The sequence below is a fragment of the Felis catus genome, chromosome D4 (assembly GCF_018350175.1).
Source record: "Felis catus isolate Fca126 chromosome D4, F.catus_Fca126_mat1.0, whole genome shotgun sequence".
NCBI classification, from domain to species: Eukaryota; Metazoa; Chordata; class Mammalia; order Carnivora; family Felidae; genus Felis; species Felis catus.
The window spans coordinates 40,244,687-40,270,502 of record NC_058380.1 but is presented as its reverse complement, the minus strand read 5'-3'; the positions used below and the strand labels follow the sequence as shown (position 1 = coordinate 40,270,502).

Below are 25,816 nucleotides of genomic sequence, written 5' to 3'. Positions count from 1 at the left end.
CTGTTTTTCTCAGGAAGTGCACTCATTGCAAAATTAATGTCTTTATATGTCCTCTGTTCCGGAAAGCGTTTGGGTGACTGGGCGCTTCCTCTGAGCCAAGTTTCTGGTTCCGGTGCTCTGTGTAATGGCATCTCACGGGAGGTCACTGGAGGCCCAGTTGCGGGGATGGCAAGAACTGGGGTTGAGTGGTCGCACGGGACTTTGTTTAATGGGTAGTTCTTGGGGTTATGGAGACAAACCTAGTTTCCTCCCTGCATGTTGCTGAGAACAGTGACTATACAATTGACTTTGTTCTATAGAATAAGAACCCTTTTCTTAGACTTACAGAACTCAAAGAGGGTTTGGGATTATGGTGATAAACTAAAGGGGCTCCTGATCATTTACGGCCTGTGTGTGTGTGTGTGTGTGTGTGTGTGTGTGTGTTCGTTTATTTATTAAAAAAAAAAAAGCATTCGTTTACTTATTAAAAAGAAAAAGCATAAAGCTGAAAACCAAAACAAAATATCCTTGCCGTCAAGGAGCATCCATTCACTTTTGACACATTAGTGCCTAATCCAGGGTCTATGTTCCTTGAGAAGATTAATTATTTCCTAGGCTTCTTTATAGACTTGGTTTCTCTAGAATGAAGGATTCCAGAGAACTGTGGGCTCCATGTAAGAGAGCCCAGTGGGGCTTTTTAATGGTCCACTGGACTAGCCTTTGTGTTGCAAGTGAGATTTGGGGCCAGGATCAAGAACTCTTCTTTTAAATAAAAATTTTGTTGAGCACTCGCTTTGTCTGAAATAGACTCTACAAGGGCATCGTACCTGGAATACAACAGAAGCCCAGTGAATATATTTTGAAAAAACGTAGGGATGGTTAATTCTTGGACCCCATCTCAGTGAAACTTGAAATCTAGTGTTGTAAGCAGACACTGATTTTCAGCGAATCGTTTATTCAGCAAATATCTATTAAGTGTCTGCTACCTTACAGGCACTCTCTGGGCTCTAGACAACAAGATCATGGTAACAGTGAGAAAAGTAGTGCCAAGTTGAACCCTCAGTGTCAGAGTAATGATAGTAATAGATGACTACTATTCAGTGCTTATTATGTACCAGCTACCATGCTAAGTGTTTTGCATAATTATCTTACTGAATCCCCCATGATACCCTTGGGTGGTATAGTTATACTATTTTCATTATTGCCTTATGTTTACAGTTAAGAAAACAGAGGCTGGGAGAGGTGAAGGAACTTGCCCAAAGTCATAAAGCAAAGAAGCAGCACAGCCAGGATTTCAGTCTTTGTGGGGCTCTCATCCCTCCGGCTTTTCACCTAAAAGTTTAACAATAACCCTTTGTCGTTAAACAAGTAGCCCAATATTCTTTTACTGGAAGGATTTCGTAGGAGGAATGAGCCACACATCAGTTGATGGTTTATCTTGCCCAGGCTTATTTATGTGGGATTCCTGTTCAGGCCAGTGCCCACATTCAGAGACCTTGGGTAATAAGTACTGTGTGTTTTATTAATGACTGTTCTTTACTTAACCCTTAGGAGTCTGTGTAAATCTCATCCCGAATGAGACTTGTTCTGAAATATTTCGTGTTTTGTATGGTACTTAAAGGCTTTTCCTGCCAAATCTAGAGCTTTTAATTAAAAGTGCAGTGCCTCGGAAAGGATGAATGCTCTCCCGGGCCCTGCTCAGACCCACTGTTTACCCTCTGGGTGGAGGAGAGGGCAGCCACGCAGCTGTCACAAGAGTCACTGCTGATCAGAGAGAAATGGCTTTCGTTTCCTTCATTTCCTACTCCTCCAGTCCTCGAGCACACACTTCCACTGCTGTGGTGGCTACAAAGCACTGCTGGGGTTGAATTTACTCAATGGTGGGGGCTGATAAGGGAGGCCGGTCTAACAAGTGGGCACAGTATTGGGACCTGCAGTGGTCGTGCTTCTTGAGAAGCAGAGCGAGTGGATTACTAATGCTTATCATCCTCTGTGCTGAGCTGATAATTATTTCCTGGGTCAGACTCTCGGAAGCCACTTCCTCTACCTCAATCCTTCGTTTCCCTGTCAAACGTCAAAAAAGAGAGAAAGGTCCCCCTGAGTTTTCATTTGGGATTGGTCAGAATGCTTCTAGTCTCCGTCTTCTGTCTCTCTGCCTCTAACAGTTACTCCACCAGGCTCTTGCCCCCACCCAGTCAGAGCAAAACCTTTCTTTGTTCAGTGCTCATGTCTTGTCTGTGTAAGTATCCACCTCATGCAGCTGCCATGAGAATGAAATGAAATAAATTAAATAATAAGGGAAGAACTTTATAACAGTTCTGTGGGCGTCACTCCTAGGACTGATGTTGTGGGTGTACGACCTGAGCCTCTATGCAGGGACCTGTGCTTAGAAGAGCCTGCCCTTGCTTTAATGCCCTGCCGTCACTCTCTGGAAATTATTTTTTTTAATTTTTATTTAAAAAAATTTTTTTTTACATTTATTTATTTCTGAGAGACAGAGTGAGACAAAGTGAGAGTGGGGGAGGGACAGAGAGACAGGGAGACACAGGATCGGAAGCAGGCTCCAGGCGCTGAGCTGTCAGCACAGAGCCCGACGCGGGGCTCGAACCCACAGACCGTGAGATCATGACCTGAGCTGAGGTCGGACGCTCAACCGACTGAGCCACCCAGGCGCCCCCTCAGGAAACTCTTAATTCCTGAACAGGGGGATCCTCATTTTCATTTGGCACTGGGTCCCCCATATCCTGTATTGGTTCCTGCTTAAGCTGCAAAGAGGCAAGACCATGCTTTTCCCTAGTACTGTCCTTCAGCGCGATCTTTGTTGCCGACGATAACATGGACACTTAATATCCCAAAGATTTACCTTTGGGAACATATGTTAGGATGCCAAGCTTTGTTTCCCTCTGTTGCCCCCATAAGAAAGCTAAAAAATAGTTGCCAGCTGGTATGCTTAAGACATAGCTGGCTTTCCCATACCACAAAGAAGTGTGAGCTCCTTTAAAAATCAAAGGATCAACGTTATTAGGGGATTTACAGCATTTTCAGAAAGCATGCCACCAATGTTCACCTGCTTTTCTGATTCCTGGGGCAAAGGAAATTCTGGGGAGAAGCAGTGAGATACTGTGCTCTCACATTTCAAAAAGAACTATTGTAGAGTGTCATTTTTTTATTTATTTTATTTATTTATTTTTTAAATGTTTATTTATTCTTGAGACAGAGAGAGACAGAGCATGAACAGGGGAGGGTCAGAGAGAGAGAGAGAGACAGACAGACAGAATACGAAGCAGGCTCCGGGCTCTGAGCTGTCATCACAGAGCCCGATGTGGGGCTCGAACTCACAGACCCGCAAGATCATGACCTGAGCCGAAGTAGGACGCTCAACCGACTGAGCCACCCAGGCGCCCTGAGTGTCATTTTTTAAAAGTTTATTTATTTATTTTGAGAAAAAGACAGCATGAGCAGGGTGTAGGGTCAGAGAGTGGAGTGGGGAGACAGAGATAATCCCAAGCAGCTCCACACTGTCAGCACGGAGCCCAACATGGGGCTCAAACTCATGAAATGGCAAGATTGTGACCTGAGCCAAAATCGAGAGTCGGACCCTTAACTGAGTGAGCCACCCAGGTGCACCTGGAGTGTCATCTCTATTCATGAATCCGTAAATCCCACAACTATGTCCACGGTGCCTAGGAGGGTCTAGACACTCTCTTGCTCACCATGAACATCACAAACCTGGCCTTTGCCCTCCTTAAGCTCCTGGTCTGGAGGGAGAGATCAGATGTTATAAGAAGTGCTGTGTACTGAGTACTGTATAGGCTCATCAGGGAGCATAAGGCAAATTGGGAATCAAGGGGGATTCTGGAGGAGAGGACTTCTGAGTTGATGCCTGAAGAATAAAAGGAAAAGAGGAATATGATCTCTTTAGCTGACTTTAGTGAGAGGTGGCCTACGGGTGTGAGAGACTTTGACTAGAGCTACACTAAGGATAGCTTTTAGGTCAGGTTGACCTGAGTTTGGGTGTTATTTGTGTTGCTAACTAGCTGTGTAACCTCAGAAAAGTTCCTTAACTTCTCGGAGCCTCTAGTTCTCATCTGTGGAATGGGGATGATTATGAGTCCTACTTCACCTGGCTGTGGTCAAGATTGAGGAGTTGATTTCTCCCAAATCTAGCACAGTGCTTGACAAGGGGTAAGTGTGAAATGAATATTGGCTGTAATATTTCAAGACATAGTAGCCATTTTCTCATTTAAGACATGACATTCTGGGGCGCCTGGGTGGCTCAGTGGGTTAAGCTTCTGACTTCGGCTCAGGTCATGATCTCGCGATCCGTGGTTTCGAGCCCCGCGTCGGGCTTGGTGCTGACATCTCAGAGCCTGGAGCCTGCCTTGGATTCTGTGTCTCCCTCTCTCTCTCACCACCCCCGCCCTCAAAAATAAATAAAGATTAAAAAAAATAGACATAATATTCTGAAGCAATCCTGCAGAGACTGATTTAATAATAAGCTTGGTTTCTTGTCACTTATAGTTTGGCCAGACATTCACTGCTCTTTAGTGCCTCATCGTATCTGAGCAGCCTTTCTACTCAGGACGGGAAGCAGTTCTCAGTTGTCGTCAATGTGGGAACAAAGCAGCCAGGTACCTCAGTGAGAGGGTCAGTGAGGACGTGAGATTTGCTGTGATGAGGGAGCCGGAGTTCTGAATCCCATCCATTGTGTTCAGTTGAGCTGCCAAGAGGAAATGATGTGGTCAATCTCATAGGATTAAAACCAGAGATCCTTATTAATATGGATATTCAAGAAGTTGAAGTCATAGCCCTGAGGAAGGAACTGGGGACCCTTGTAATTGGTTATATGCAATATTTTTGTGATCATAGCCGATAGCATCTAGAAGATGCCGAAAACATAAACCCCAGGGCTCACCCCTATCACTTGTCTCCTAATTACTGCCATCTGTTCTCGCCACTGAGTTCCCTGTGACACGGTCATACTTGCTCCATGATGGCCTAACCAGGTCAGCCTGCACAACAGCAAAATCCATGACTGTTGTTTGTGGCGTTTTGCCTAACAGTCTGCCGATCGGAGAGTCGATTTCCTCTCAGAAATAGGACGCAGGACTGTTTCGTTTTCCTGGCCTAAAGTTTAAAGATGTTCTGAGCATGGGGCCGGGGGCCTTGGCTCTGATCTGGATCATCAACTTTGCAGAATTCATTCTGAAATAACGCTTTCTTGAAGCCCTCTGGACTTCTGCCCATAGCTTTGTTTGCCTCTCTGATCTATCCGTGGATAAGTAATCAAAACCGGTGCCCAAAGCACTCTAGAAAAAGGTGGCTCTAGTCCCTGCAATCAGGGGAGTTACAATGTGATTGCAGAGCTGCGGCAAGCTCATACGAGAGCTAGATTTGTGTATCTGTGCCTGGTATGTGGGACGTCAAACCTCTGTGAGTAAAATGGAGGACGGCATTCAAGCTGCAGCTTTGATTACCATATGCAGTCCTCAGGTGTCAATGGTCTAGAAGCCAAGAGTCTTATGGAAAAGCATGATTCGCCACTTGCTGAGTCAGTGAGTGCTCACCAGTGGCGATGATGATGGTGATGCTGCGTAGGGTCCGCTTGTTACCAGTGCGCATCTCGGAAATTATACATGTCATCTTCCCGACGACACACACATACGTTATTGTTCCTTTTCACTGACGAAGAAACCATCTCGGAGAGATTGAGTGATTCACCCAAGGTCACACAGCCAGAAAGTGGCAAACGCGGTGTTGGAATTCATGACTACCAGTCGGCGATTTGCGGAATGTGTTGCTTCCTCTCTGTATGATATTGCACGTGTTGCAGACGTCTTAAAGCCTGTGTTTCCTTTTCTATAAGATGGGATAAGATGATAGGGTTGTTACAAGGATTAAAGGAGAATTAATAGATCAAAAAGGGCTTGGAAAACTGTAGAGTACTATTAATGCGTATTTTGATATGATAAAGAAAACTTACAGATAATTTTCCAAACTTGTCTTGGGCTGTTTTATGCCAAAGTGGACCTGGGATCCCTATATTAGAACTTGCTGGTGATACAGCTCTCCACACGTCCAACTTTTGTTATTTTTTTTTTATTTAGTTTAAAACAAAATGTTTTAACATTTATTTATTTTTGGGAGACCAAGTGAGACAGAGCGTGAGCAGGGGAGGGGCAGAGAGAGAGGGAGACACAGAATCCGAAGCAGGCTCCAGGCTCTGAGCTGTCAGCACAGAGCCCGACGCGGGGCTTGAACCCACAAACCATGAGACCATGACCTGAGCTGAAGTCAGACACTTAACCAACTGAGCCACCCAGGCGCCCCTTCTTTTGTTATTTTTACCACCAGTTGACTAGGTCACTCGTTTAAAAAACATTTATTGAGCTCATTTGTGTGTCAGGCAAAATGCTGGGTCCTCCCTAGATGACAGGACATATGTCATCATGACCGCCACCTCATGGAAGTCACAGCTCTAGGGGGAGACTAGGATGAAATACATAAACAAACAAAAAAACATATAATTGAAAATTTTGATGCATGCTCTAAGAGGGAATAATGTTGTTATGAGAGAAAACCAAGAGTGTAGACATAATTAAAATGGGCCAGGAAATAACTTTTGAGGAAATGATTTGTAAACTGAAGGATGAGTAGGAGTTAATTGGGTGCACAGGCAGAATGCTCCAGGCATAAGAAAGAGCAAATTTTAAGGCCCAGAGTAAGGAAATAATAATACTTAATTATAGTAATTATAAAAGCTAACATCTAGTGAACTCTTATGTGCCAGCAACTATATCAAATGTTTTACCAGTATTACCTCATTTTATCCTCAAATGCCCTCTGAGGTAGATGCTATTTTTATTCCTAATCTACAAATGAGAAAATTAAAGCTAGGGAGATTAAGTAACTTTACCAAGGTCATATAGCAGCATGTGAGTGCTGGAACAGGGGTTTAAATCCAGCCAGGATGATTAAAAACTCACATTCGAAACTCAATCTTGGTTCAGCTAAGTAACTAAAAGTTGATCAGTCCATCTGTTAGGGTTCAGCTGCCAACAACAGAAACCTCCTTAGCTAGTTTAAGGAAGAAGCGGTTTACCAGGTACTCAGCAGTTTACAAAGAGATGTTCGGGCATACAGTCCAGGAAGAGCCTCTAGGGACAACGTCTGGCTCCCAGAACCACGTTGTTTCTTCTGTGACTGGGAAACTACTGTTGACTGCAGGAAACCATCAAATCTGGAAGCCAACGACTGTAGAACCACACCAGTTCTGGCCCAGTCTGCACCAGCAAAATGGATGTTTCATCCTCTGTCTCTCCCCTCCTTTAAAAAAAAATTATTTATGAAAAAAATTTTTTTAAATGTTTATTTAATTTTGAGAGAGAGAGAGAGAGAGAGAGAGAGAGAGAGAGAGAGAGAGAGAGAGAAAGAGAGTGGGGGAGGGTCAGAGAGAGAGGGAGACACAGAATCTGAAGCAGCCTCCAGGCTCTGAGCCGTCAGCACAGAGTCTGATGTGGGGTTTGAACTCACAAACAGTGAGATCAGACCTGAGCTTAAGTCGGACACCTACCCAACTGAACCACCCAGGTGCCCCCAAAAATAAGTTTATTTATTTTGAGAGAGAGAACCAGTGGGGGAGGGGCAGTGAGAGAGGGGGACAGAGGATCCGAAGAGGGCTCTGCTCTGACAGCAGACAGCCTGATGTGGGACTTGAACTCATGAACCATGAGATCATGACCTGAGCCAAGGTTGGACGCTCAACCGACTGAGCCACCCAGGTGCCCCCAATCCCGTCCCTAACTGAGGCCCAAAGTCAAGTGCTTATGATTAGCAGGAGGAAACCACATGCTGGTCTCTAGTCATGAGGGGCATCTGGGAAATGTAATTCTTAGCTTTCCTGCTTTGCAAGGGAGTAGATGAGCATGGGTAGACGGTCCACAGGCTCCACATCATGCAGTGGGGCTAGAGTGCAGATAGAGATAGGTGGGGGGAGATGTAGTCAGGACCAGATCTGGAAGGTCTTTGGACCATGTTAGGGAATTTATTTTCTATACGGAATACAATGGGAAGGAGGGCACTAGCATAATCAGATATTTTTAAAAGAAGATCAGCCCTGGGGCACCTGGGTGGGTCAGTCGGTTAAGCATCTGACACTTGGTTTTGGCTCAGGTCATGATCTCATGGTTTGTGGGATCAAGTCCCGTGTTGGGCTCTGTGACAGCACGGAACCTGCTTGGAATTCTCTCTCTCTGCCCCTCCCCAGCTCTCTCTCTCTCAAAATAAATAAACAAACATTAAAAGAAATAAAAGAAGATCAACCTAGCTGATGTGTGGGAAGTAGATTGGAAAAGACAGGAATGGATACAGGAAGACCATTTAAAGTCTGTAAGATATAAAGAACTTGAAAGATTTAAATATGTTTGGGATATTTAATCAATAGGACATGGCGTTGTGTTATGGGAATTCGGGAAGGAAAGGTGTCAAGGATGACTCAGGTTCAGGCTTGAGAAACTGGGAAGATGGGGAAGAATTTACCAATGCAGAAAAGTTTGGGGAGTGACTTGGTTGGGTGGGTGGGGAAGAAGTGGAAAATCATGAGTTCTGTTTTGCAGATCTCAAGTTTGAGCTACCTCTTAGACATGCTAGTGGGTGTGGTAAGTGGGCAGTTGTAGATGACTCTGGAGAATATAGGAGTCATCAGCAGATGTATTTAAAGTCAAGAGACTGGGTGGGATCACCCCTGCACAGGGTGCAGTGTAGGAAGAGAAGGGAGCTTGCCCTGAGCCCTGAGCCGCTCCAACCAGTAGAGCTTGGCTAGAGCAGGTGGGCAAAGGAGAGTGAGAAAGAACCAGAATGGCAGGAGAGAAACACAAGCGAGTATGAAGAAGCAAGGGAGAGTATTTCATGAAGGAGAGTGTGGTCTTTTTAAGATAATGGTTTACTGGACTAGGCAGGATGGACGCTTTGGTAACTTGGTGTTTTGGAGAGGGCTGAAGTGCAGAAAAGGTCTGCAGGCAACATTTCTGAGTCTTGGCTAAGAAGGAGAACAGCTGATGTCCGTAGGGGACCTTGACGTCAAGGGAGGGGAGGTTGTGTTGTATGTGTTTTCAACCAGATGATACCAGAGCCTATAGAAGGTTTCTGGGAATGGCCAGATGAGGAGCAGCAAAGTGAAGGACTGAAGTTCCTGAGAGGGACAGAGGGGACAGGGTCCTGGCCCATAGTGCAAAGTGATCTTGGACACTCTTACCAGGAATGAGTTAACAAAGGGGAGCCACAGCCACAGACAGCCTGGGGATTTGGTGGTGAGAGCATGTTGGAAGGCTTGTCTGTTGGTTTCTGTTTTCCCACCGAAGCACGAGGCAAGGCTGGGGTTTCAGTGACTGGGAGGAATCATGGTGCATCTGTCCAAAGAGTCAGAGCCTGGGGTCTGGCACAGTCCCAGGGGCTGCTTACATCTTCCCAGCCGGAACATCGTGCATCCCTTTGTGTAATGTTTAGGTAACTAATGGACCATTCTGGTGCCTGTCCCCTGTAAAAGGATTGCTATATCAACATGAGTTGTCCTTTCCGTCTTTGGAAACCAAAATCACCCAGCAAAACCCAAATAGTCATTTCCTTGCCATAATAAAAGAATATAGGTTCTTTTCATCAGACACACCGGTCTACATGTGACATGTATTTACTACGGACACTGAGCGCTCCCATTTGGGTGGGGAGAAACAGGAATAAATAGAAGAGTACAATACGGAATGAGAGGTCCTGAAGCAGGAGGGGGTGAACGTCAGGCATCCAGAGAACAAGGAAGAAGCCCAGCCCATTTATTCGCAAGCATATTTTGGCCCCCAGTTTCTGTGTTCTTTGTAAAATCTCCAGCTGCATTATTCACAGCTTCCTTCTGCTTTCCTGCTGGGTAGAGATACTTGCTAATGAGAAATACTAGAATATTCAGAGCAGAAGGCGAGCATTACAGAGAATCTCCTGGCAGTGGGTCCTAATAGATGGCATGCAGTGTCTCGAAGTGGAGCATACAAATATCACATCATTGGAGGCATTTCAAAGGAAACAGAGCAAGTAGCTAGACTATATAGGATGGGGGCACCCTTGTCTGGCCCCAGACACGATGTCCAAAGGACTGTTTCCGATTGGAAGTTTCCAAGACACTGATTTAGCGCCTGTTAAAGGGCCCATGTGAGTGTGATTGAATATGAGATGGGACACATGGTTTGCTTTATAATCCATTTGAAGCCCTTACAAAGGCCAAATGTTTTGGAGGATGGTTAATGTTCTGGCGAAGGTCACAAAGCTTTAATGGACAGGAAGCTCAGGCAAACTTTATTAAAAGAGCTGTTCTTGTTTCGTTCCCTGAACGAAACTGCGGGAGCAAGAATTGGAGGAACCCAGGTAATTATATTTCATTGCTTTTTCCGTTCTCTTCCTTTGGTTTAGTCATATTTTTTAGACATTGCTTCCGCTATTATGTTAGCAGTTGGCTTGTCCCCTTAGCAACTGGTAGTGGAAGACATCTCACCTAAGGCTGTCTCACTCTGGATAGTTTCGTGGTTTTTTTCCCTCCCCTGCAACATTTGGCATCGACTTCTTTGCCACTTTTCAGAAGATGTGTCATTGTTTGGTATGTGGGTTTGAAAAAAAATTCCTTTTGCTTTTTTTTTTTCAGTCTTTATTTATTTTTGAGAGAGAGACAGCATGTGAGCAGGGGAGGAGCAGAGAGGGAGACACAGAATCCGAAGCAGGCTCCAGGCTGTGAGCAGTCAGCACAGAACCCAATACAGGGCTCAAACCCAAGAACCATGAGACCATGACCTGAGCCGAAGTCAGACGCTCAACCGACTGAGCCACCCGGGAGCCCCATGAAAAAAAATTCCTTTTACTTTTAAGTGTTCCTTCTGTGTCTCTAATTATTGCTGTCGGATATCTCTATGGGATTCCTAGTTTTGCATGTTCCCCCTTTACAATTCATCTTGTGTAGGTTTCCGTTGAGTTGAAATCCCCAGAAACTGGAGTAGAAGAAGATTGCTTTTTTGCTCTTCTTTTTAAGGCCACTACTTTGTCCTTCTTTGAGCTTGTTCTAATCAGTCCAACTTTATTTCAAATACTCCGAACATTTCGTAAGCGGTATATCGGCCACTTTTTGCCATCAACTGAATTTGTTTTAGCACCAAGAACCAAGGGGCTTTGATTATCAGGGTATTTTCCATCTGTATAGATATTACCTTTTTTGAGCCAAGGAACTTTCTAGAATTCTCCTAGAAGGTTAATCAGGACTTTAACTTGGGACAGGGCACTTTGTAGAGTCTCTGTGGGGAGAGGATACCCTTTTCCAAGGTACTCCTTCAGCAAGGAGAATTTATGGTTGAGTTCAGAGTTTGCTTCACAACCTTGTTTCCAGGCCTTGCTATGTCCATCCCAGGGTCCTGCTCGATGATATTCCTCAAATCCCTTCCCTGCAAAAGCTCCCCCAGCTCTGCGTCCAATGGAAAGACACTATGTTTTGTAACATGCAAAAAGGTACTGTTGTAAGGAAAATATTCTTTCCCATGATCCTTCCAGATATGGGCCGTCTTCTGGCAGATGAGAGGAGGGACAAGGTGACCCAGGCCATAAGACATTCTTCTGTCCCTGTCTTTGAACCCAGTTCTCCTGTTGTGGCAGGAGAGTAGCCTGAGTGCCATTTGAAGATCCATGGAGACTTCTTTGCCAAGCTGTAAATAGCATGTGCCCCTTCTACTCCAGATGTATCCTGCCTTCCCTGTCTTAAGGGCAGGTAGAAGTTCTCCACCCACTCAGGGCGGTTGGAGGTTTCTCCTTACTCTTCTGAACTCCGGCCCTCCGAATTCCCAAACCTCCAGTTTTGTTTTTAGGGTATGGGAGGTTCTCTGGGGCTAAGAGGGTAATTCTTGACCCTTTGTTGCCTGTATAACCACGCCTACTGCACCCCATAGCTGTGTGACGTTCAAGACAATGAGGGAGCAAAGGAATGACTGATTGTTCTAGGTCTTGGGGTCTGGTCTTCATTGACTTTTCATTGCTTAAAACTGTGAATGTTTATAAAGTAGGGTGTTGGTGCACATGCATATGTTTTTATAATAGCAGTACTAAAATTACCAATTTTGAAAATGGGGTATCTCCACAGTTACAAATGAAGGTCACATATGCTGTGCCACTGTCAGACTTCTTCTTGGGCCCTGTTCACCTTCAGGAAGCCAAGGCTGCCTCTCAGAGCTGAAATAAAACCCTTGTTTTCTCTAAGCCTGAGCTCCTGGAGTTCCTAAACCTTCCCCCAAACACACCACAGACAGAAGAAACAAGTAACTAACAATGGCCTGAGAATAAACATTGCTGGACAGGGGAAACACAGACCATCCTCTTCAGAGGATGTGGTAATGGGAGAATGAATTTATTTTCTCTAATTGCATTTTTTGAGAAAAAAAAATTTGCTGGAGGTAGAATCTGGAGGAGAATTTTCTGGCTGACCAGAAGAAACATACCCCCAGAGACAGAGTTTAGCATGCTGGTGAATATGGCCTGATGGCTGGGGTGTCCTTGGTCTGGGCTTTCAAGGCCTAGCTGGGGACATAAGCTCCTGGGGAGTGTGGAAAGGGGTTGCCTCAAACACAGTTGCTTGTCTGGAATTGTGCAGTTGTTTTGGATTTTTTTTTTCTCTGTGACCTGAATATTAATGCTTAGGGCATTCAGAGCTGTAGGTTCTGCTCGAAGGCTGTGGGATGTAGTCCTCAGCCCTACCTTTACTCGGGGAAGAAAGGATCCCTGTCATTACAGGAATTTGTATATTTGGCTTTTCTGGATCCTTGAGTTCCTCTTCTAGTGGACTCTCTTTGCGTGAGCTCCACACACAAGCCCCAGTTTCTTTCTTGGGATCTGGCCCGTGATGGACTTGTTCTTTGGGAGTTTCAATATTCTCTTTGCCCACAGAGGCAACTCTAATACCTGGAGGGCTTGGGCTCTGCACAGAGGCAGACACTCTTTAGGCTTGGAGCTGTAGATCTTTTTGTCTTTTCTCTCTTTTCCAGGGATGAAGTGTCTGCAGGAGCTGCCTCCTGCTGTTTTAAAATTTGTTCTTTGATAGAGCCTCTGGAAGGACCTGGGCATCAGGTTGGGCTTTCCTTTCTATATGCCTCTCCTTGAAGGCCTCTGCTTTCTGAGGATGGCCTAGGAACTGGCGTCCTTGGTCCTGGTGGCTCTGGGACCTCATGGTGGAGAGATATAAGTTAACCCTTTTGGAACTGGGGGTTGAAGAGCAGAATCTTTCCTTTTCAAGCTCCCATTTTGTTCTTTCTGCCTCTTACATTGATGCTGAGAGACAAGAAGAATGAAAATCTGGGACCGATTTTTCCCTCTCCTCTTTCTAAGCAAGTTGAAGATATTCATTATTGAATGAATTCTGTGACTTTCTGCATTGATTTAATTGTGACTTATTCTTTCCATGTTATTCGTTGTTAAAGTGGATGGATGTATTTTCTACTGATCCTTCCTCGAAAACTCAAAGACGTTTTCTGTATGTGATCATCATTGGTATTTCAGACAGCAGTCCTCTACCGAAGAAGGACATAGAATCTCAGATCTTTAAGTCCATCTGTGCTCCATTCTATAGGATTCTGCTTTCTTAGGACAGATGCAGTAATATCTGATTAGAAGCTTTCAGGGGCTCAGCATTTCTTACAGATCAGTCCTAACAAAATGGGAAGGCTTGGCTTAGTGACACCTGAGATGGGAACACAGCTGATGAGTGATGTTGAGGACCTGTTTGCTTCAAGTGTTCCAGATTCTCCTAATAAGTCAAACTGAATCATGGTGTTTGGGGTTATTGAGAAGCCCTCTACCAGGTAGTCCTCTCACAGGGAGATGGTCTGTAAGCTTTGGAAAGAAGTCCTCATCACCCTTGCCCTGCCCAAGAGGCTCTCCTAGTCTTTCCCTGGAGTTCCCATTCCAGGTGTCTATCTGTTTCAATAATTGATTTAGAGAAATGGGAAGGAAGAGAAAAAGAAAAAACAAGAGTCAATCACTTTTGTGAGCAGGACCTAGAATTCCCCTACTAGATTGGTGTCATGGTCTTTTTCAAATTTTGGACTCCACTGGAGGCAGTAACAAGACAGAAATAAGACGCCAATTCCACACAAATTGTAGAAGGTAGAACCAAAGACCCAGGACCCACTAAAAGGCAGAAGAAATCAGCCAGGGTTCTCTACCATCTGAAACATACTTATGTCTTGGGCTGTGGGGCCACAGGTTTCCAGGCCCCTCATCAGAGGGTTATGGGGCAGCCACAAAGGGCTCTTGAGTACAGATGAGGGACAAAAAGGAGAACAGTGAACCTGCGACCTCTCTCCACCCAAGCAGGATCTACCACCTGCTCATGGCCACTAGATCTCTCCCCTCCCATGGTCTTTCTTGCTTTCGGTATATCATGTATCAGTATATCATATATATGTATACACCTTTAGTGTAATTTTCTCCCTACCTCTCCCCCCTATAACTCAGATGTTAGCTGGTTCCCCTTTACTCTGTAGAGATACAGACTTGGACAGTACCACTTCCATAGCCTTTGGTGGTCTGAAGTTCTCTCTGGAATTTTTACCAATTCCCAGCGACTATTGTCTTTAATAGTTGTGATCCAATCATGTATAGAATCCATAGTGCATTTACCTGGAAATTGATCCTAACCATTAAATTTGAAAGGGTCTTGTATCCATCTTAATAATGGCTCTTTTTAATTTCCCAATTTCTTCAAAAGTTTTTTTCTTTAACATCTCCAACACTCCCCACCTCTCCAGACTTTTCCATGATATGCATTTCTTTAATTAGAAAGACAAAACATTTTCTTCCAAGATAGTAAGTTTCCAGAAGATTTAGATATTATTGTTACATTTCCCTGGGTTGGGGATAGAAGTAAATATTTGCAGGTTGTGGAAGGAACTAGGAACAAATTGCTTTGTACAGATGGAGAAATGTCAAGGATGCATTCAATTCTTTCTGGAAGAAGGTGGACGCGCATATGCACATACATAAATACATATTGAGTGAAGTGGGGATATATGGCAAGTCGACATTTTCCTTTCCATGTTTTCTAACAATGTTAGTTCACAGACTCTGTTTTGTAATGAAAAGTATCCACCCAGATCCCATCAGAAACTAGCAGTTCTGAGTGCTCCCCAAACTCGTTACTACATGAAATCTTATGGGATGGGAAAGACTGGATTGTTCTCATTCAGGTGTTCACATGGTGTACCTTTGGTTTCTTTCTTTTTTTAGATGGTACCTTTTATCACTGAAAGACAAAACAATTAGGAGAATATAAGTTCCTAGAAACAGGGAAACCCTGTATATCATGAAAAGGACTATGAGCCAAGATCCCATCCATCATCGTGAGTAAAATGTCTTTGATACTGTCTGCGTAATTACGCACATGACTCGGGTTTATGATATTTAGAGATCAAATTACAGTCCTCGGCTACCCCCTTAATAGAGTTTTTGTCGTTGGCTCCATCAGAAAGAAAGTTTAAAGTTCGCGACTTGAATGCTACGTATTTCATAAATTCCACTAGTGATTTTTTTGTCAGTTTGGGTGCAGACCCAACTCTCACTGACTGAACAGGTTGTTCTGCTTCTGTTTCTTTGTATTTGTTGGAAGAGGCAATGGCTACTAACTTCGCTCCAAGAAGAGTAATCTCAGTTGTAATTGCAGGAAAAATATTGACTGGTTTCTCGTTTTATTATGGTGTGCTTTCCAGTAAAAATTATTAAAACATGTAGATAATGCTTACCAGTGCTAACTCAGTAAGTGGAAAGTAAGTGTTATGATTATCATTAAGCGAGGCATCTCCTAGTTTATTGAGCAGTTTTGGAGGCGGAGGCACTTTTCCATCTGTAACACCAGAAGCTATCTGGCCAATCAGGGGTAGATATAGCCCGGTAATGGACTGGGGATGCAGCAAAGGGTTTGTGCAAAATCGTCTGAAAGGATAACATAAAGGGCAGGTGAAAGCCCAGAAAGTCAGCAGGGCTCTGACGAATCCACAAAAATTGTGTTGGCTTTTTCAGGGCTTCTTCTATTGATGACATTTATATCAAGAAAAAGAAACACACCAACAAAACAAACAGACCACCAAAGAAGAAACAAAAATAATAATAATAAAAAAAAAGAACCTACCCACGCACATCCCTGCCTCCAACGGGGACGAGGCACTCCTTGGCTTGTAGCCACCAGATTCCAGTGTCTGCCTCTGGTCTCAGTGCCTGTTCCTCTTGTGTGTCTAATCTCCCTTTGTCTCCCTTTTTATAAGAGCATTTGTGATTGCATTTAGGACCCACCTGGATGATCCGGATAATCTATTTAAGAATTCTTAATTTAATGGCACTTGCAAAGTCCCTGTTCCCGTATAAGGCAACATTCATGGCTTCCAGGAATTAGGATGTGGATATCTTTGTGGGTCAGTATTCAGTCTGTCCCTCCACCTTTGTTCTCTCTTTCTCAAATACCGAGGAGTTGGATCAACTCTCGATTTTTCTTACGTTCTCTCTCCTATTTTCCTCATCTGTCTTTGTGTCCTGCCTTCTGTATTTTTCACTCCTCAGTTATATTTTCTAAACCTTCCTTTTGAATTTTTAATATCTCCTGCCATATATTTAATTTCTAAACATCATTTCTTGCTTTCTTAATACTCCGCAAAATATAGCATTTTGTTCTTATTTCATGGGTATATAATTTCCTCAAACGTCTTGTGGTTCCTGGCTATCCATTTCGTTCATATTTAGGAGTGAGGTGTTTAAAGATCTCTTATGTGTAGGCCTTGTTGCCAGGGAGGAATGTGCTAAGACTTTATGGATAGTTTTTCTTCAGCTGTTAATTTTCCCTGGAGAAGAAACCTCCAATAAGCCACGTGTAAGTTTCATTTACTCTGCTCTGTGAGTCAGCTGCCATTTTCCCATTTGTTTGCCATCTTCTAAATTTTGTATTCATCTCTCATCTGGTGTTGTCATTTAAAAAAATCGAGATAGGGGCGCCTGGGTGGCGCAGTCGGTTAAGCGTCCGACTTCAGCCAGGTCACGATCTCGCGGTCCGTGAGCTCGAGCCCCGCGTCGGGCTCTGGGCTGATGGCTCGGAGCCTGGAGCCTGTTTCCGATTCTGTGTCTCCCTCTCTCTCTGCCCCTCCCCCGTTCATGCTCTGTCTCTCTCTGTCCCCCCCAAAAAAATAAATAAAAAACGTTGAAAAAAAAATAAAAAAAAAAATCGAGATAAAATTCACATAATATGAAATTAACCATTGAAAATGTATAATTCCGTGACATTCAGGACACTCACAATGTTGTGCCCCATCTAGTTCTGAAACATTCTCATCATCCCCCCACAAAACCTCATACCCCTTAAGCAGTCACTCCCTATCTGTCCCCCACCCCAGCCGCTGGCAACCACTAATATGCTTGCTGTCACGATGGGTTTACCTCTTCCGGCGCTCTCTGATAAATAGAGTCATAAAATATGTGACCTTTGTGACTGGCTTCTGTCACTTAACATAATGTTTTCAAAGGTCTTCCACATTGTAGCATGTATTAGCATGCCATTTGTTTTTATGGCTGAGTAATACTCGATTGTATGGATGTGGCACATTTTGTTAATCCATTCATCAGTTGACAGGCTCAGCTGCTCTTGTCTTACTGATCTGGTTGAACAGACTTGTACCATTTTCTTCTTTTATTGACATTTTTGTCAGATTTGGGAGAGAAGCAGAGAAAAATATATGTGTTCAATCTGCCATATTTAACCGAAAGTGTATGCCTTTGTTTAAAAAATTTTTTTTTCAACGTTTATTTATTTTTGGGACAGAGAGAGACAGAGCATGAACGGGGGAGGGTCAGAGAGAGGGAGACACAGAATCGGAAACAGGCTCCAGGCTCCGAGCCATCAGCCCAGAGCCTGACGCGGGGCTCGAACTCACGGACCGCGAGATCGTGACCCGGCTGAAGTCGGACGCTTAACCGACTGCGCCACCCAGGCGCCCCTGCCTTTGTTTTAAATTAATAATGCAAATATATTTCGTTTCTCTTGGCTAACACGTATGTAAAAAAAAAAAAAAATTGAGCATGTACATAACAAATTAGAACTGACCTTACCCTCTAACAGCAATAAATAATTAAAAGCAGTAAATAATTACTCACAGCGATTCCTTATTAAAAATTCATTTTCATGTATTCTTTAATGTACTAAAGTTGGCTTTCCAAATGGCCCCTTTTAAATATTTGATTCTTATTTCTTTATTTGTACTATTTAATTTTCTTTAATTGCATATTATGTCTTGATTAACTCTCAAATTAGAGAGAATTGCCTCTAAAATTGGTCCTATCGAAGGAACTTCATGTACTAGAAGTATCAGAGGCTAATTTAAGAGCCCTACTTCCCCTTCGGCATAATTCTAGATGGTTTAATAGGGTAGGTTCTAGATAGAACCTCTTAGGTTCATTTCACTAGGAATACAACATTGGGTGACCTTAAAGATTTCATACTTATTGAGTCCTTTGTAATCTATTGTCAAGATAATATTGTAACAATAATGGAACTTCTGGAATACCAAAAAAAAAAAAAAAAAAAAAAAAAAAGCCATCCACAATCACTCAATTGAAACTAAGGAGTTTTTAAATGCTGTTATCTAGTCCTTACACATTTGCATTCCTGATGCTTACATAGTTACAATCATTTAGATAGGTACAATTCAATATTCTGCTTTATTTCACATACATTAGATTAGAAGCATTTGTTTTTATTGCTTTAAAATCGTCATAATCATCATTTAGTGGCTGAATTATAGTTCCTTGTGTGGGCACACCATAATTTACCTAATCGTTCTCCTAAGGTTAAGGTTAAGCATTTGGACGGTTTTCAGTTTGTGGAGTCAACTGTGATACTTGAATGGGGGTACTTAATACACATTTAGGGAGAAAATGGCCCTATTTTATAGATCATAGGCTTTGTCTCAGACAAGCCTGGGTTCTGTTGTGTTGACTCAACTCTAAGCTTTGTGGCCTTGAGTCAGATTCCTCCTATTTATTTTTTAATCACAATACTTGATTGAGATCTCTTTTACATGTAATAAAATGCACAGATCTCAAATGCATAACAGTGGATTTTTACATATGTATACATCTATGTGACTGTATACCTGCCTCTTCCCCTTAGGTATAACCACTATTCTGATTTCTAGCACAGGGATTAATCTTGTCTTTCAAAATTCATATAATGGAATCTTACAGTATGCACTCTTTTGTGTCTGTCTTGTTCAATGAAATGTTTTTGAAATTCACCCATGTTGTATGTATCAGTTTGGGAGTTTGTTCTTCTTAATAGCTGAGTGGAATTGCGTGGTGTGGGTATCTCACAATTTGTTTATCCTTTGTGTTGTTTCTATTTTGGGGCTATTATGAATCAAATTGCTGCAGTTGCTATGAGTAATTTGTACAAGTCTTTTTTAGATGTAGGCACTCACTTCTCTTGGGAGTATATCTCAGAGTAGAATTGACTTTACTTATTATCAAGTAAGCGTAATTGGTGAGGTTGTTAAATGTGAACAATGTGGTGCATTCATGGGGTGGAAAGTATGTCAAGACCTGACTTGAGTAAATCTTTGAATTTTTCTGAACCTAGTGTCATGAATCTAAAGTAGAAATTATAATACCTACCCTGAAGAGTTGCTGTAAAGATTAGAATATGTTAAAGTATAAAGTGCCTGGCATAGGATCTGGGGCATAGAAGAGTATTCACTAAATGGGAGCTATTATGATGGTGGTGGTGAGAAGGTGATGGTAATATAATCTCTTTATATGCTCTGATGGGCTGACTTGTTGAGTTAAAATATAAGCCTAACCTCTTTCTTTTATCCTTGGAAGAATATTTGAAAACGTCCAGGAAGGTCCTTCTTAGATGCTGTAGACCTATGCTTCCCAAAAGGATTCCAGCATCCCGTCCCTGAAATTCTGATTTAATTTTCCAAGGGTGGGGGCCCAGTGGGGGCCCAGGCATCTATTTGCTTCAAATGTTCCTCTGGTGATGTTAATCTGTCGGGGTTGAGAGCCACTGCTCAGCAGAAGGATCCACTTACCTCTTGCCTCCTCAGACTTTGCCATTCTTCAGTTGTCGGAGGGTGCACATTGGTTGCATTCCTTGTACATTCTTCTCTGTGCTGAGAACTTCACCTTAGACCCTGAATCCATCTCTGAGATTTCCGTCTTACTGGTGAGCGCCCTCCCCTCCTTTCCTCTTGTTTCTCTGACGAATCTCAAGGCACTGATTGTAGAGCGTGTGCCTCCCATTTGCTGCTTGGTTTCAGTGTGCAAATTCGCCTTATCAATAGTTTCTTCTTGTATCTCCCTCTGTTGTTACTTTTTTATTTAAAATAAATACAAATATGGCAAACTCCTACAGCCTCTGACAGCTAGCAGCCTACATGCTTGGCTGTTTCCACCTTCGAGGTGCAGATTACTCCGGCAGACTGGTGAAAGTTGTGATTTAGGGAGAAGCTGGCTTTTCTTTTCTTTTCTTTTCTTTTCTTTTCTTTTCTTTTCTTTTCTTTTCTTTTCTTTTCTTTTCTTTCCTCATTTTAATTTTAGTGCATTTTCTCTCTTAATTATCTAGGTAATATATGTTTACTGTGGCAGAAGATTTGAAGAGTTAAGTCTAAAGCTCCAAACACAAAAACATAATTTTTTTGGTGCAATTTTCTCCTGATATGATCGGTTTCCAGTTTCAGCTCCAACAATTCCTACATGTATATCCTTGGGTTATTTCATTTCCCGGAGTCTGTTGTCTCATCTGTTAAAGAGGGATGATAACAAAAACTGGATGGAACAGTGAGCAAAAGACATGAAAGGTAACTCACCAGGAAAAGATTTAAATGGCCACTAAACATATTAAAAACATAAGAAAAGCAATCTGCTTTACTCAGTCTGCTAATTTAAATGTTAACCACATCCAAAACACCCTCATGGAAATATCCAGAATAATGTTTAACCAAATGTGTAGGCACCCCATGGCTCATCAAGTTGACCTGGGCCTATGAATAAAATAGGAATTGTAAGTTGATAGTGATAATAAATAAAGAAATGAATAGATAAGTAAGTAAAAGAAAATCTCTTCCTTAAAGGAGAAAGCCAGGAATGATAGAGGTCACCATTTTATGACCATTATAGTAATAGCCAATTCAGAACAACTATCTGTAAATGGTACAATAGTAGATGAAAGTTGGATGAAGTGATGCATATGTACACACTTTTTTTAATTTAATTTTTTAAAATTTACATCCAAATTAGTTAGCATATAGTGAAACAGTGATTTCAGGAGTAGATTCCTTAATGCCCCTACCCATTTAGCCCATCACCCCTCCCAAAACCCCTCTAGTAACCCTCTGTTCTCCATAATTATGAGTCACTTATGCTTTGTCTCCCTCCCTGTTTTTATATTATTTTTATTTCCCTTCCCTTATATTCATCTGTTTTGTCTCTTAAAGTCCTCATGAATGAAGTCATATGATATTTGTCCTTCTCTGACTAATTTCTCTTAGCATAATACCCTCCAGTTCCATCCACGTAATTTCAAATGGCAAGATTTCATTCTTTTTGATTGCTGAGTAATACTCCATTGTGTATATATACCACATTTTCTTTATCCATTCACCCATCAATGGACATTTGAGCTCTGTCCAGACTTTGGCTATTGTCGATAGTGCTGCTACAAACATGGGGGTGCATGTGTCCCTTTGAAACAGCACACCTGTATCCCTTCGATAAATACCTAGCAGTGCAATTGCTGGGTCATAGTGTAGTTCTATTTTTAATTTTTTGAGGAACCTCCATACTGTTTACCAGAGTGGCTGCACCAGTTTGCATTCCCACCGGCAATGCAAAAGAGATCCTCTTTCTCTGCATCCTCGCCAACATCTGTTGTCGACCGAGTTGTTAATGTTGGCCATTCTGACAGGTATAAGGTGGTATCTCATGGTGGTTTTGATTTGCATTTCCCTGATGATGAGTGATGTTGAGTATTTTTTCATGCGTCGGTTGGCCATCTGGATGTCTTCTTTGGAGAAGTGTCTATTCATGTCTTTTGCCCATTTCTTCACTGGATTCTTTGTTTTTTGGGTGTTGAGTTTGATAAGTTCTTTATAGATTTTGGATACTAATCCTTTATTTGATATGTCGTTTGCAAGTATCTTCTCCAATTCTGTTGGTTGCTTTTAGTTTTGCTGAATGTTTTCTTTGCTGTGCAGAAGCTTTTTATTTTGATGAGGTCCCAGTAGTTCATCTTTGCTTTTGTTTCCCTTGCCTCCGGAGACGTGTTGAGTAACAAGTTGCTGTGGCCAAGGTCAAAGAAGTTTTTGCCTGCTTTCTCCTCGAGGCTTTTGATGGCTTCCTGTCTTACATTGAGGTCTTTCATCCACTTTGAGTTTATTTTTGTGTATGGTATAAGAAAGTGGTCCAGGTTCATTCTTCTGCATGTTGCTGTCCAGTTTTCCCAGTACCACTTGCTGAAGAGACTGTCTTTATTCCACTGAATATTCTTTCCTGCTTTGTCAAAGATTAGTTTGCCATATGTTTGTGGGTCCATTTCTGGGTTCTCTATTCTATTCCATTGATCTGAGTGTCTGTTCTTGTGCCAGTACCATACTGTCTTGATGATTACAGCTTTGTAGTGTAGCTTGAAGTCTGGGATTGTGATGCCTCCTGCTTTGGTTTTTCTTTTTCAAGAATGCTTTTGCTCTTCAGGGTCTTTTCTGGTTCCATACAAATTTTAGGATTATTTGTTCTAGATCTGTGAAGAATGCTGGTGTTATTTTGATAGGGATTGCATTTAATATGTAGATTGCTTTGGGTAGTATCGACATTTAACAATATTTGTTCTTCCTATCCAGGAGCATGGAATCTTTTTCCATTTTTTTGTGTTTTCTTCAATTTCTTTCATAAGCTTTCTATCGTTTTCAGTGTATAGATTTTTCACCTCTTTGGTTAGATTATTCCTAGATATTTTATGGGTTTTGATGCAACTGTAAATGAGATCGATTCCTTGGTTTCTCTTTCTGTCGCTTCATTGTTGGTGTATAGGAATGCAACCGATTTCTGTGCATTTATTTTATATCCTGCAACTTTGCTGAATTCATGGATCAGTTCTAGTAGTTTTTTGGTGGAATCTTTAGGGTTTTCCATATAGAGTATCATGTCATCTGCGTAGAGTGAAAGTTTGACCTCCTCCTGGCTGATTTGGATGCCTTTTATATGTTTGTGTTGTCTGATTGCAGAGGCTAAGACTTCCAATACTATGTTGAACAACAGTGGTGAGAGTGGACATCCCTGTCTTGTTCCTGACCTTAGGGGGAAAGCTCTCAGTTTTTCCCCATTGAGGATGATATTAGAGTTGGGTCTTTCGTATATGGCTTTTATGATCTCGAGGTATGATCCTTCTATCCCTACTTTCATGAGGGTTTTTATCAAGGAAGGATGTTGTATTTTGTCCAATGCTTTCTTTGCATCTATTGAGAGGATCATATGGTTCTTGTCCTTTCTTTTATTGATGTGATGAACCACATTGATTGTTTTGTGGATATTGAACCAGCCCTGCATTCCAGGTATAAATCCCACTTGGTCATGGTGAATAATTTTTTTAGTGTATTGTTGGAGCCAGTTGGCTAATATCTTATTGAGGATTTTTGCATCCATGTTCATCAGAGAAATTTGTCTATAGTTCTCCATTTTTGTGGGGTCTCTGTCTGGTTTTGAAATCAAGGTAATGCTGGCTTCATAGAATGAGTTTAGAAGTTTTCCTTCCATTTCTATTTTTTGGAACAACTTCAAGAGAATAGGTTTTAACTCTTCCTTAAATGTTTAATAGAATTCCCCTGGAAAGCCATCTGGCCCTGGACTCTTGTTTTTTGAGCGAGAGTTTTGATTACTAATTTGATTTCTTTACTGGTTATGGGGTTGTTCAAATTTTCTATTTCTTCCTGTTTCAGTTTTGGTAGTGTATATCTTTCTAGGAATTTATCCATTTCTTTCAGATTGCCCATTTTATTGACATATAATTGCTCATAACATTCTCTTATTATTGTTTTTATTTCTGCTGTGCTGGCTGTGATCTCTCCTCTTTCATTCTTGATTTTATTTATTTGGGTCCTTTTCTTTTTCTTTTTGATCAAACTGCCTAGTGGTTTATCAATTTTGTTAATTCTTTCAAAGAACCAGCTTCTGGTGTCATTGATCTGTTCTACTGGGTTTTGTTTTTTGTTTTTTTTGTTTTTTTTTGGTTTTGATAGCATTAACTTCTGCTCTGATCTTTGTTATTTCCTGTCTTCTGCTGGTTTTGGGTATTATTTGCTGTTGTTTTTCCAGCTTTTAAGGTGTAAGGTTAGGTTGTGTATCTGAGATCTTTCTTCCTTCTTTAGGAAGGCCTGGATTGCTGTATACTTCCCTCTTATGACTGTCTTTGCTGTGTCCCAGAGGTTTTGGGTTGTGGTGTTATCATTTTGATTGGCTTCCATATACTTTTTAATTTCTTCTTTAACTTCTTGGTTAGCCCATTAATTCTTTAGTAGGATGTTCTTCAGTCTCCAAGTATTTGTTACCTTTCCAATTTTTTCTTGTAGTTGATTTCGATTTCATAGCGTTGTGTTCTGAAAATATGCACGGTATGATCTAGATCTTTTTGTACTTGCCGAGGGCTGATTTGTATCCCAGTATGTGGCCTATTCTAGAGAACATTCCATGTGCACTGGAGAAGAATGTATATTCCGCTGCTTTAGGATGAAACGTTTTGAATATATCTGTTAAGTCCATCTGGTCCAGTGTGTCATTCAAAACCATTTTTTCCTTGTTGATTTTTTGATTAGATGACCTGTCCATTGCTGTGAGTGGAGTGTTGAAGTCTCTTACTATTTATAGTATTACTATCAATGAGTTTCTTTGTGTTTGTGATTAATTGATTTATTTATTTGGGTACTTCCACATTTGGCACATAAATGTTTACAATTGTTAGGTCTTCTTGGTGGATAGACCCCTTGATTATGATAATGCCCTTCTTCATCTCTTGATACAGTCTTTAAAGTGTAGATTGTCTAATATGAGTATGGCTACTCCGGCTTTCTTTTGTTGACCATTAGCATAATAGATGGATCTCCATCCCCTGCTTTCAATCTGAAGGTGTCTTTAGGTCTAAAGTGGGTCTCTTGTAAACAGCATATAGATGGGTCTTGTTTTCTTATCCATTCTGTTACTTATGTCTTTTGATTGAAGCATTGAGTCCATTGACATTTAGAGTGAGTACTGAAAGATATGAATTTATTGCCATTATGTTACTTGTAGAATTGGGAGTTTCTGGCGGTGTTCTCTGGTCCTTTCTAATCTTTGTTGCTTTTGGTATGTATGTATGTATGTATGTATGTATGTATGTATATTTTCATCTTTTATCCCCTCAGAGAGTGCCCCTTAAAATTTCTTGCAGGGCTGGTTTAGTGATCACAAACTCCTTTAATTTTTGTTTGTCTGGGAAACTTTTTATCTCTCCTTCTATTTTGAATGACAGCCTTGCTGAATAAAGAATTCTTGGCTGCATATTTTTCTGATTCAGCACATTGAGTATATCCTGCCACTCCTTTCTGGCCTGCCAAGTTTCTGTGGATAGGTCTGCTGCAAACCTGATCTGTCTTCCCTTGTAGGTTAAGGACTTGTTTTCCCTTGCTGTTTTCATGATTCTCTCCTTGCCTGAGTATTTTGTGACTTTGACTATGATATGCCTTGTTGATGGTCGGTTTTTGTTGAATCT

General features: G+C 41.9%; 1 protein-coding gene across 3 annotated transcripts in view; it reads left to right on the top strand.

Moving 5' to 3' along the window:
* Positions 1-25,816, top strand: part of FREM1 (FRAS1 related extracellular matrix 1) — a 313,656-nt gene that overhangs the window by 95,114 nt on the left and 192,726 nt on the right. For 2 of the 3 annotated variants that reach the window (XM_045043744.1, XM_045043746.1), the window contains one exon: positions 15,274-15,386. The exons of the other annotated variant lie outside the window; for it this stretch is intronic. The gene's annotated coding sequence lies outside the window, so the exon portion shown is untranslated. The remainder of the gene's footprint in view (positions 1-15,273; positions 15,387-25,816) is intronic. 3 annotated transcript variants of the gene reach the window in all.